The sequence below is a fragment of the Gymnogyps californianus genome, chromosome 19 (assembly GCF_018139145.2).
Source record: "Gymnogyps californianus isolate 813 chromosome 19, ASM1813914v2, whole genome shotgun sequence".
In the NCBI taxonomy this organism is placed as follows: Eukaryota; Metazoa; Chordata; class Aves; order Accipitriformes; family Cathartidae; genus Gymnogyps; species Gymnogyps californianus.
In genome coordinates, this window is record NC_059489.1 from 8,929 (window position 1) to 21,943 (window position 13,015).

A 13,015-nucleotide genomic window follows, 5' to 3' on the forward strand; every position below is an offset into this window, starting at 1 on the left:
AATGCCATACAATAGAGACAAACAGAGCCGCACAATGCACATGCAAATATAGCACCATACAATGCAACACACTTAGATCACAGTCAAGACAAAACACAATACAGAGCGCTGCAGCGCGAGACAAAACACAATAGAGGGTCGTACAATGCAAGACATTCTCAAATGGAAGTCAACACAAACAGAGCACTGCAACACAAGACAACGCACATTACAGGGCCGTACAAGGCAATACAAAACCAAATACAGAGCGATACAATGCAAGACGGTCTCAAACGGCGGTCGATACAAATACGAGCGCTGCAATGCAAAACCACAATACAGGCGTACAATGCAACACAAAACCAAATACAGAGCAAACAAGACTCAAACGGTCGATACAAATACGGAGCGCTGCAATGCAAACCCACAATACAGGGCCGTACAATGCAACACAAAACCAAATACAGAGCAAAAAAAAAAAAAAAAAAAAAAAAAAAAAAAAAAAAAAAAAAAAAAAAAAAAAAAAAAAAAAAAAAAAAAAAAAAAAAAAAAAAAAAAAAAACCACAATACAGGCGTACAATGCAACACAAAACCAAATACAGAGCGATACAATGCAAGACGGTCTCAAACGGCGGTCGATACAAATACGGAGCGCTGCAATGCGAAACCCACAATACAGGGCCGTACAATGCAACACAAAACCAAATACAGAGCGATACAATGCAAGACGGTCTCAAACGGCGGTCGATACAAATACGGAGCGCTGCAATGCAAACCCACAATACAGGGCCGTACAATGCAACACAAAACCAAATACAGAGCGATACAATGCAAGACGGTCTCAAACGGCGGTCGATACAAATACGGAGCGCTGCAATGCGAAACCCACAATACAGGGCCGTACAATGCAACACAAAACCAAATACAGAGCGATACAATGCAAGACGGTCTCAAACGGCGGTCGATACAAATACGGAGCGCTGCAATGCAAAACCCACAATACAGGGCCGTACAATGCAAACAAAAAAAAAAAAAAAAAAAAAAAAAAAAAAAAAAAAAAAAAAAAACAAAACCAAATACAGAGCGATACAATGCAAGACGTCTCAAACGGCGTCGATACAAATACGGAGCGCTGCAAGCAAACCACAATACAGGCCGTACAATGCAAACAAAACAAATACAGAGCGATACAATGCAAGACGGTCTCAAACGCGTCGATACAAATACGAGCGCTGCAACAAACCACAATACAGGCCGTACAATGCAAACAAAACCAAATACAGAGCGATACAATGCAAGACGGTCTCAAACGGCGGTCGATACAAATACGGAGCGCTGCAATGCGAAACCCACAATACAGGGCCGTACAATGCAAACAAAACCAAATACAGAGCGATACAATGCAATACAAAACCAAATACAGAGCGATACAATGCAAGACGGTCTCAAACGGCGGTCGATACAAATATGGAGCGCTGCAACGTGAGACAAGATGCTATACAGGGCCATACCATGCAAGACAGTCTCAAATGGCAGTACAATTTCAAATACAGAGCAATACAATACAAAACCGATACAGAGCCAAACAATGCGGTACAAATTCAAATACAGAGCAACACAACACAAGATGGTCCCAGACGGCAGTCGATACAAATACAGAGCGCTGCAATGAGACAAAACACGATACGGGGTTGTACAATGCAAGGCAGTCTCAGGTCTCAGCTGATACAAGTACAGAGCAATGCGATACAAAACCAAAGACGGAGCGATACAATGCAATACGACACAAAGCGCTGCAAAAGCGAGGCGGTCTCAGATGGCAGTCAAAACCGGTAGAGCGTTGCAATGCAATACAAACCCAGAACAACGGATGTGTGACAAGTCAGGCTTTAAGACCTAAGCCCGTAAGGACGCAGGGATGAAATGCTGTAGGGGATCTCCACAGAAACACAACTTTCAAAGAGCAGAGCTGTCGTTCCGGCCCGGATCGCCTCCGCAAAGGCGACCGTCCGGCAACATCCATGATGCAAAACGCCCTCGAGGCTCCCTTCACGAGACCCGAAGCGCTCGACAGGCCCTATGCCAAACCGACGAGGCATTAGAGACCCTACAGACGCCTACCGAGGTGCGTGACGAGTGCAGAGGCCGTGGGCCAGAACATAGAGACCTGCAAAAAGCACCGTATGAGACGGAACGCGCACGACGCAAATGACGCTAGGACACGGGCCGGAACGTTCGCATCCTGCGGAACGGACCCCGGGCCCGCTATCCGCCCCCAGACTTAACGGAGCCTAAATAGCCCTCTCTGCAACCCTGACATTAAACCTCCTTCTGGCCCCCCCCCACCCGCCGCTTTTGCCCCTTGACTTACCTTTCAGAGGACGGGATCCAGAATCCATCCTCATCAGGAGCACATCGTCTAACCGGGATGCTCCCGCATTCACCGGATTCCTCTTCATCACCCGCAACACAGAGCGCCGCCGGTCACCGACACGCCGGCCGGCGCCGACCTCTACCGCGACGACACCCTCCCCGCAAGTGCCACGCCGCTCCCAAAAAATCAGTTGTTGCGGCCAGCATCTCCCGTGGAAGCCGGAAAACCGGAGAGATAAAGCGCCCGTCGTAATCGGAAGCGATAACCCGCTCTGCGGTTCCCGCCCTGCCGCTCCTCTCTCCTCCGCCGACTCGCCTCAAATCCTCAGCCGTTTGAGGAAAGCCTTCACAGCACCGGCAAAACCAAAGACAAACGCTCGGCCGAGTTACCGTGAGCTCCTCGGAAATTTGAGCCGGAGCGGACCGCTTAACGAGTCTCTCGCCTTTTCTCCAACCGCTTGTGGCTGTGCAGCTTCGCCCCTCTGCAAAGGAGCACGGCCCCTGCCAAAAAAAAAGAGAAAAAAGTACATGCTGACATATCGCCCAAATCCTCCGCCCGCTCACGGCGCTTCCTCTCTCCCGCTCCTTTACCTCGGCCGCTCAGAGTCAGATTCTTCGGTCCTCTGTGCCGAGCCCGCCCGCCCTCTGTAAATCTGAAACAACAAAGTATGATTTTAGCTACGTCAATAATATGACACCACAAAGAAGCGCTACTTCAGCACACCGGTCATCGCTCACCTTGCCAAAGTCCGCTCCGGTGCGGATATCCCGCTTCATACATCGATTTGCATCTAGAAAAGCATAAACTGAAAAAGCATAAGCCAGTCAGAACCGCCGACAGTTGTGCCGATCCTCCGACATCGGACGCCGGCCCGCCTTCACCCGGCGCTCCGCTCGCCTCTTCCGTCGTCCTTCGGCACGCGGCTCGTCGCTCCGCATCGGAAAAACCCGAACAAACCGTGTAAAGCGAGTCACCCGGATGCTGACCGATAGCTTGGCGAGACAAAAGGTCCGTCTTCTTTTTGCGTGTGCCTTCTAACTACACCCGGGAAAAAAAAAAAAAAGGAAAAACCAAACCCCAGATATTGAGCCCCACATATACAAGCTAAGGCACATTCAAGATTCAACCCGCTCGACCGCCACGCAAACTGCCGCTCCCAGAAGGCCAGAGTCTGACCTCCGGCACCTGCAAAACACAATGAAAATAACTCTGTGGCAGCTGTCTACAGCTACTTGCCCAGAGATGAACCGTACGGTCTTTGTCAAAACAATTTGAGCAGATCAACATATTATCACAACAGCGTGCCTTGCTACACCGCATTGCTACACCCCTGGGCAGGGCAGCTCCGACCCCGACGCAGACCGACACCGCACACAGACGCCACAAATAACGTGACCGTGAGACACGAGACGACCGCGAGCGAGAAGACCGACTGCCGTAGGGAAGATGTGGCCGACAGAGAAGCCCTACGGTGCCACGATGGCGCAGATGCTTTATAGCGGCCTCGAGAAAGAGAGGCGACCGCTGCGGCCTGCGAGAGAAAGCTACCGTCAAAACCAGAATGATGGATGCGTAAGAAGCCAGGCTTTAAGACCTAAGACCGTTAAGAACATGGGAATGAAACCCCAGAAGACAACTCTGTACAAACAGAAGTCTCAAGAGCGGAGCCGCAAGCGCCACCTAGCTCGCCACCTCGAGAGATGACCGCTCAAAAACATCTACGGCGCGACGCATGCCAGACCGATCCACGCTTTAAGCTATAAGCGCGAGACAAGAAGGCTCGATGGGTGCGATGCCGATGAGGCGATGCGCTCGGGACTCTCGGGAAGACTACCGAGGTCCCTGCCGATCAAAGAGCTACAAAGATATTAAGACCCGATAAAGGTATGGTATAAGACACAGAAGACAGACTACACAAACAACACAGCAACACAGACACAGGCTGGAACTGCCCTGCCCACACTAGTCTCGTGCTGAAAAGTTCCTGGACGGCCCTCTCCCCTACGCTAACTTCAAAACCCCTCCCTGCAGTTCCCGGCCTCGTCCCCTCCCCGCAGGGCCCCCTCCCCATCGCTGCTCCCTCAACTTAGCTTTCAGAGGACCGGGGGTCTGAATCCATCCTCGACAAAAAAGACACATCGGCTAGCCGGCCTGTTCCTGCAGTTGCCAAGCTCTTCATCATCTGCAATAAAACCAAAAGACAAAACACTGCTGACAGTCAGCATTGCACTGGTCAACACCGACCTCTTCCACAACACCTCCCTCCTCAAAAGGGCCATAGCATTCCCCTTACCCTCATCGTAGCTTCTGGCTACGAAGATACTGAGACACACCAACGTACGATTGGGCTTGAGAAGTCACCGGCCCCGTGATCCTCCTTGCTACTACCCAGCTCACCTCAAATGCTCATCCAATTCCAATATAGACACTTTTTGCTATTCCACCTACCCCTGACTCCGCACCCCTGGGCAGAGCAGCTCCACGCCAAACACACACACACACACACACACTGACCGACGCTACGCAGAACGCTACAAACAATGCGATTCAAAGACGAGAGAAAACTCTCAGCAAGAAGAACAACTCCCAGACCGGAGATGCTGTCAGGCAAGGAGATCCGCAAGGCCGCAACGGTGAGGCAGGGAGGCTCTACGGCAACCCCAGAAAAAGAGTTGAACATGACGGCCCGTTACAAGAAGTTGCTGTCAAAACGAAGATGATGGATGCGCAAGCAGCCTGGCTTCAAGACCTAAGAATGTGAGGACACAGGGAAGAAGCCCCGGTCCATGAAAATGGATGGCTAGAGAACAGAGCTGCTGACACAGCCTAGAACAAGAGAGCAAAAGAGGACCAACCGGAAGCTGCCAAGAAACAAGACCGATCCACACTTTACATTTGTTACGCAAGAAAAGCGGCGCCTGATTGGCACTATGCCGATGAGTACGGGCATTCGAGACCCTAAGGATGGCACCCGAGGCGCATGCCGTGCTCCTTGAGCGAGAAGAGGACATCAAGACCTGAGGAAGGTCTAAGACACAGAAGACAGACTACACAAACAACACAGCAACACAGACACAGGCTGGAACTGCCCTGCCCGGCACACGCTAGCATCGTACCGAGAAGTAACCTGCTTCCTTTAGCTGCCCAAAAGGAACTGTTCCTGGACAGCCCTCTCCCCTACGCTAACTTCAAAACCCCTCCCTGCAGTTCCCGACCTCGCCCCTCCCCGCGGGGCCCGCTCCCCATCCCTGCTCCCTCAACTTAGCTGTCAGAGGGCCGGGGGTCTGAATCCATCCTCGACAAAAAAGCCACACCCGTATCAGCTAACTGGGAGGTTCCTACAGTCACCATGTTCCTCTTCTTCATCTGCAATAAAAAACCAAATAGTGCCAGCAGTAAGCATCACATCGATCAATGCCAGCCTCTACCACAACACCCCCCTTCTCGAATGCGCCGTGGCATTCTGCTCACCTGCTCGTTCCAGAGTCGTACGCTGCAGCCATCATCGCTTGTGGCACCTAAGAGACCGAGAAAAAAAAGCGTTACTGTTGCGCTTGGGAGAAGTCACCGGCCCCGCGCTCCTCCTCACTCCTACCCCAGCTCACCTCAACTGCACGTCCAATTCCAAAGGCAGCCCGCACGGTGCCTGAAAAACCAGAGAGAAACGTGTAACTGAGCTGCCATACAGTAGTGTGCTACTAGACACCAACCCGGCCCACAACCGCCTCACCTTCTCAGACCGGTCACCGGCACACGGCTTCGCCCCTCTGAGGCTGCGTACGGCACCTGAAAAAAAGAAAAAAAGAAAGATGCACATGCTGAGATACTGCCTGAAACCACAGCCTGGCCGCAGCGATTCCTCTTACCCTCTCCTATACCTGGGCCGCTCGCCCGCCTGGCCTCCGTCGCTTTGGGCTGGCACGTTGACGCTCAGGTACCACCTGTGAAACACAAACAAATGATGCTTACAACTTCACCAACACTATGACACCTGAAAAATAACCGCTACTTCAGCCCACTAGACATTGCTCACCTTGCCCGAGTCAGCTCCGGTGCCGATATCCTGCTTTGTTCATCGCTTCGCACCTTCCAAAAAAAAAAAAAAAACAAACCCCCCCCCCACACACACAACAACAGACCACGCACCATAATGTAGTCATATAGCCACCAGTCCCACCTTCCCTCCAACACCACACGCCGACCTACCTTCTCACGGCGCTCAACTCTCCTCCGTTGCTCTTTGGTGCGTCTCTTGTCCCTCTGCATCTGAAAAAAAAAAAAAATTATTAAACAAGTCACCCAGATGCCGATCAGTAGCTTAACCATTCCAGAGGTCTTGTTTCTATTTAGGAATACCATCTAGAGTCCAGCTACAGCTTGCCATTAAAAAAAAAAAAAAAAAAAAAAAAAAAAAAAAATCAAAAAAACAGACCAAACTTTAAGCCCCACACATACCAGCCTTCACACCTTTGAGATTCAATCTGCTTCCCTACCGCTGAACAGCCCCTCCCAGAAGGCTCCAATCGTCTCCATAAAACACTACTGAAATGACCGTTCGCACAGCCTGCCGCAGCTACTCCATCCGAGATGACTGTACAACCGTCGCCTAAATGGTCGAGGCATATCAACATATTAACCGTAGACTCTTTTCGCTATTCCACCTACCCCTGACTCCACACCCCTGGGCAGGGCAGCTCCGCGCCAAACACGCACGGACCGACACTACGCAGAACGCTACAAACAATGCGATTCAAAGACGAGAGAAAACTCTCGGCGAGAAGAATGACTCCCAGACAGGAGACTCTGTCGGGCAGGAAGACCTACAGGGGCGCAACAGCGAGGCGAGGAGACTCTACGGCAGCCCCAGAAAAAGAGTTGAACATAACGGCCCGTTAAAAGAAGTTACTGGCAAAACAGAGATGACAGATGCGCGAGCAGCCTGGCTTCAAGACCTAAGAACGTGAGGACGCAGAGAAGTCGTCCCGGTCCGTGACAAGGGATGGCTAGAGAACAGAGCTGCTGACACAGCCCGGAACGCCGCCGCAAAGAGGGGACCGACCGGAAGCTTCCAAAGACGATCCGCGCTTTAAGTTCACAACGCAAGAAAAGCAACACCCGATTGGCACTATGCCGATGAGTACGGGCATTCGAGACCCTAAGGATGGCACCCGAGGCGCATGCTGCGCTCCTTGAGCGCAAAAAGCGATGACGACATCGAGATCTGAGGAAGGTCTCAGACACAGAAGACATACTACACAAACACAACAACAGACACAGGCTGGAACTGCCCTGCCCGGCACACGCTAGCATCGTACCAAGAAGTAACTTGCTTCCTTTAGCTGCCCAAAAGGAACTGTTCCTGGACAGCCCTCTCCCCTACGCTAACTTCAAAACCCCTCCCTGCAGTTCCCAACCTCGTCCCCTCCCCACGGGGCCCGCTCCCCATCCCTGCTCCCTCAACTTAGCTGTCAGAGGGCCGGGGGTCTGAATCCATCCTCGACAAAAGCCACATCAGCAAACCAACATATTCCTCCAGTTGCCAGGCTCCTCTTCATCACCTGCCAAAAAAAAACCCCACCAGTGCCAGCAGTAAGCATCCTGTCAGTCGACACAGACCTCTTCCACAACACCCTCCTCCTCAAAAGCAACGTGGCCTTCCGCTCACCTGCTCCGCAGGAATTCCAGTCTCAGACGCTGCGGCCGTCATCGCTTGTGGCACCTAAGACACCAAAAGACAGAAAGCTACCGTTGCGCTTGTGAGAAGTCACCGGCCCCGTGCTCCTCCTCGCCGCTACCCCAGCTCACCTCAAATGCTCATCCAATTCCAAAGGCAGCCGCAGGGCACCTGCAAAACCAAAGAGAAATGCTTAACCGAGTGGCCATGTAACACTTCGCTATTAGACACCGACCCGGCCGACAACAGCCTCACCTTCTCAGACCGCTCGTCGGCATGCGGCTTTGCCCCTCCGAGCCTCCTTGCGGCATCTGAAAAACACCAAAGCAAAAGGCACATGCTGAGATACTGCACGAAACCACGGCCTGACCGCACCGATTCCCATCTCCCGCTCCTTTACCTCGGCCGCTCGCCGGCCCTGCCTCTGCTGTTTACAGGTTGCCACGTCGAGGCTCGGGTACCACCTATAAGAGACAGACAACAAGGGATGCTTCTAACTTCACCAACACTACGACACCCGAAAAATAACTGCTCCTTCAGCCCACTAGACAGGGCTCACCTTGCCCGAGTCAGCTCCGGTGCCTATGTCCTGCTTCCCGCCTTCAAAATAAAAAACTCAAAACCTGTAAGCTAGTCATCTAGCCACCGGTCGCATCTTCCCTCCAACGACACTCACCGACCCACCTTCTCACGTCGCTCCGCTCGCCTCTTCCGTCGCTCTCTGGTGCGTATCTTGTCCCTCTGCATCTGAAAACAATTATTATTAAACAAGTCACCTGGATGCTGAATGATAGCTTAACCATTCCAGAGGTCTTGATGCCATTTAGGAATACCATCTGGCATCCAACAGCAGCCTGCCAATAAAAAAAAAAATCTGGTCATGCCCCGGGTCTCTGCATAGCGCTACAGATATACTCTCCTCGCCTGCTGCCTATCTGGCTCTTTGCTCTGAAATGGACTGTACGCTCTTTGCCTACAAAGTCTAGGCTTATCAACATGTTAGCCTTAGAATCTTGTTGTTACTCTTGTGCTGGCTACCACCGCTATGCCCGCAGGCAGAGCGGCTCCAACCCAGACACAAACGTGCAGAGACCAACGCTGCACACAAACAAGACAAATGGCACGACCCAGACACATAAAAAAAGCTCTCAAAGCATGACTCTGGGACAAGAGACATCATCGGGTGAGAAGACCAAGGGGCCCATGAGGAAGACTCTATGGCGGCCCGAGAAGAGTCGAGCACTGTGGCCCGTGACAAACAGATATGGCTGCAACGGGATGAGGCATGTGCAGGGAGCCTAAGAATGTAGGGATGACCCTAAGAACGTAGGGATGCAGGGAAGAAGTCCCAGAAAAGGTATCCGCGAAAACGGACCGCTCAAGATCAGAGATGCTGACGCAGCCCGGAACGATGCCGCAAAGAGAGGACCGACCGGAAACTTCTCAGAAGCAAGACCTAGCCACGCTTTAAGCTTGTAACGCAAGAAAAGAAGCACCCGATTGGCACTATGCCGATGAGTACGGGCATTCGAGACCCTAGGGATGGCACCCGAGGCGCATGCTGTGCTCCTCGAGTGCAAAGAGCAACGAGGACATCGAGACCCAAGAAAGGTCTAAGACACAGAAGACAGACTACACAAACACACCAAGACAGACACAGGCTGGAACTGCCCTGCCCGGCACACGCTAGCATCGTACCGAGAAGTAACCTGCTTCCTTTAGCTGCCCAAAAGGGACTGTTCCTGGACAGCCCTCTCCCCTACGCTAACTTCAAAACCCCTCCCTGCAGTTCCCGACCTCGTCCCCTCCCCCGGGGCCCGCTCCCCATCCCTGCTCCCTCAACTTAGCTTTCAGAGGGCCGGGGGTCTGAATCCATCCTCGACAAAAAAAGCCACACCCATATCAGCTAACTGTGAGGTTCCTACAGTCACCATGTTCCTCTTTGTCATCTGCAATAAAAAACCAAATAGTGCCAGCAGTAAGCATCACATCGATCAATGCCAACCTCTACCACAACACCCCCCTCCTCAAATGTGCCGCGGCATTCCGCTCACCTGCTCGTTCCAGAGTCGTACGCTGCGGCCGTCATCGCTTGTGGCACCTAAGATACCGAGAAAAAAAGAGTTACTGTTGCGCTTGGGAGAAGTCACCGGCCCCGCGCTCCTCCTCGCTGCTACCCCAGCTCACCACAACTGCACATCCAATTCCAAAGGCAGCCCGCACAGTGCCTGAAAAACCAAAAGGTAAATGCTTAACCAAGCTGCCATATAATACTTTGCTATTAGACGCTGACCCGGCCCGCAACCGCCTCACCTTCTCAGACCGGTCACCGGCATGCGGCTTCGCCCCTCTGAGGCTGCATGCGGCACCTGGAAAAAAAAAAAAAAAAAAGAAGAAAAATGCACATGCTGAGATACTGCCTGAAACCACAGCCTGCCCACAGCAATTCCTGTCACCCGCTCCTTTACCTGGGCCGCTCCCCCACCTGGCCTCCATCGCTTTGGGCTGCCATGTTGAGGCTCGGGTACCACCTGTAAAACACAAACAAACGATGCTTACCACTCCACTGACACCACAACACCTGAAAAATAACTGCTACTTCAGCCCACTAGTCATCGCTCACCTTGCCCGAGTCGGCTCCGGTGCCGATATCCTGCTTTGCTCATCGCTTCGCACCTTCAAAAAAAAAAAAAAACACCCAAAAAAACCACAACAGACCATACACCATAATGTAGTCATATAGCCACCAGTCCTATCTTCCCTCCAACATCACACGCCGACCTACCTTCTTATGGCGCTTGACTCTCCTCCTCCGTCGCTCTTTGGTATGTATCTTGTCCCTCTGCATCTGAAAAAAAATTATTAAACAAGTCACCCAGATGCTGATCGGTAGCTTAACAATTCCAGAGCTCTTGCTTCTATTGAGGAATACCATCTAGAGACCAGCTACAGCTTGCCATTAAAAAAAAATAGACCAAACTTTAAGGCCCACGCATACAAGCCTTCACACCTTTGAGATTCAATCTGCTTCGCTGCCGCTGAACAGCCCCTCCCAGAAGGCTCCGATCATCTCCCTAAAATGCTAAGACTGTCCACACAGTCTGCCGACAGCTACGCGATCCGAGATGACCGTACAGCCGTTGCCTAAACGGTCTAGGCATATCAACATATTAACCATAGACTCTTTTTGCTATTCCACCTACCCCTGACTCTACACCCCTGAGCAGAGCAGCTCCGAGCCAAACACACACGCCGAGACCAACGCTGTGCAGAATGCTACAAACAATGCGATTCAAAGAGGAGAGAAAACTCTCAGCGAGAAGAATGACTCCCAGACAGGAGACTCTGTCGGGCAAGAAGACCTACAGGGCGCAACAGTGAGGCGAAGAGACTCTATGGCAGCCCCAGAAAAAGAGTTGAACCAGAGATGACGGATGCGCAAGCGGCCTGCCTTCAAGACCTAAGAACATAAGGATGCAGAGAAGAAGAAGTCCCAGTCCGTGGCAATGGATGGCTAGAGAACAGAGCTGCTGACGCAGCCTGGAACGACGCCACAAAAAAAGGACTGACCGGAAACTTCCGGGACAAGGCCGATCTGCGCTTTAGGCTTGTAACGCAAGAAAAGAAGCGCCCGATTGGCACTATGCCGATGAGTATGGGCATTCGAGACCCTAGGGATGGCACCCGAGGCGCATGCCGTGCTCCTCGAGCGCAAAAAGCGACGAGGCCATCGAGACCCGAGGTCTGAGACACAGAAGACAGACTACACAAACAACACAACAACACAGGCACGGGCTGGAACTGCCCTGCCCGGCACACGCTAGTCTTGTGCTGAAAAGTAACCCGCCCAAAAGGGACTGTTCCTGGACAGCCTTCTCCCCTACGCTAACTTCAAAACCCCTCCCTGCAGTTCCCGACCTCGTCCCCTCCCCCCGGGGCCCGCTCCCCATCCCTGCTCCCTCAACTTAGCTGTCAGAGGGCCAGGGGTCTGAATCCATCCTCAGCAAAAACCACATCAGCAAACCAGGATATTCCTGCAGTTGCCAGGTTCCTCTTCGTCACCTGCACAAAAACAGTGCCAGCAGTAAGCATCGTGTCGGTCGACACAGACCTCTTCCACAACGCCCTCCTCCTCAAAAGCAACGTGGCCTTCCGCTCACCCGCTTCGCATGAATTCCAGCGTCGAACGCTGCGGCCGCCATCGCTTGTGGCGCCTAAGATACCAAAAGACAGAAAGCTACCGTTGCGCTTGCGTCGGCATGCGGCTTCGCCCCTCCTAGCCTGCTTGCGGCACCTGGAAAAAAAAAAAAAAAAAAAAGAAGAAAAATGCACGTCCTGAGATACTGCCCGAAACCGCAGCCTGCCCATACCGATTCCCGTCTCCCGCTCCTTTACCTCGACCGCTCGCCTGCCCCACCTCTGCCGTTTACAGGTCGCCACGTTCAGGCTCGTGTACCGCCTATAAGGCGCACACAACAAGGGATGCTTACAACTTCACCGACACTACAACACCTGAAAAAACTAACTGCTACTTCAGCCCGCTAGTCATGGCTCATCTTGCCCGAGTCAGCTCTGGTGCCGACATCCTGCTTCACGCCTACAAAATGAAAAACCCCAAACCTATAAGCTAGTCATCTGGCCACCGGTCGCATCTTCCCTCCGATACCACGCGCCGACCCGCCTTCTCACGGCGCTCTGCTCGCGTCTCCTCCGCCGCCCTTTGGCACGCGGCTCGTCCCTCTGCGTCCGCAAAAGCGATATCGAACAAGTCACCCGGATGCAGAGCGATAGCTTAACAGTTCCAGAGGTCTTGTTTCCATTTAGGGATACCATCTAGATTCTCACTACAGCCTGCCATTAAAAAAAAATCTGGTCATCCCCCATGTGTCTGCATAGCGCTACAGAAATAACTCCCCTTGCCTGCTGCGTATATGGCTCCTTGCTCTGAAACGGACCGTACACCCTTTGCCTGCAAAGTCTAAGCTTA

The 13,015-nt window shown here is 52.4% G+C and overlaps 3 long non-coding RNA genes across 3 annotated transcripts; all 3 read right to left on the reverse strand.

Moving 5' to 3' along the window:
- Window positions 1-1,376: 1,376 nt before the first annotated feature.
- On the reverse strand, window positions 1,377-2,989 carry LOC127024076 (uncharacterized). The gene is made up of 3 exons (XR_007767521.1): window positions 2,945-2,989; window positions 2,352-2,854; window positions 1,377-2,147 (listed from the first exon to the last, which is right to left on the reverse strand). It is a non-coding gene; the product is annotated as an uncharacterized LOC127024076 (long non-coding RNA).
- Window positions 2,990-5,839: 2,850 nt separating this feature from the next.
- LOC127023897 (uncharacterized) lies at window positions 5,840-6,741 on the reverse strand. The gene is made up of 6 exons (XR_007767497.1): window positions 6,561-6,741; window positions 6,388-6,440; window positions 6,233-6,295; window positions 6,085-6,140; window positions 5,960-6,000; window positions 5,840-5,872 (listed from the first exon to the last, which is right to left on the reverse strand). It is a non-coding gene; the product is annotated as an uncharacterized LOC127023897 (long non-coding RNA).
- A 1,552-nt stretch (window positions 6,742-8,293) lies between these two features.
- Window positions 8,294-8,618, reverse strand: LOC127023898 (uncharacterized). Its single transcript, XR_007767498.1, has 3 exons — window positions 8,588-8,618; window positions 8,429-8,492; window positions 8,294-8,339 (listed from the first exon to the last, which is right to left on the reverse strand). It is a non-coding gene; the product is annotated as an uncharacterized LOC127023898 (long non-coding RNA).
- Window positions 8,619-13,015: the final 4,397 nt, after the last annotated feature.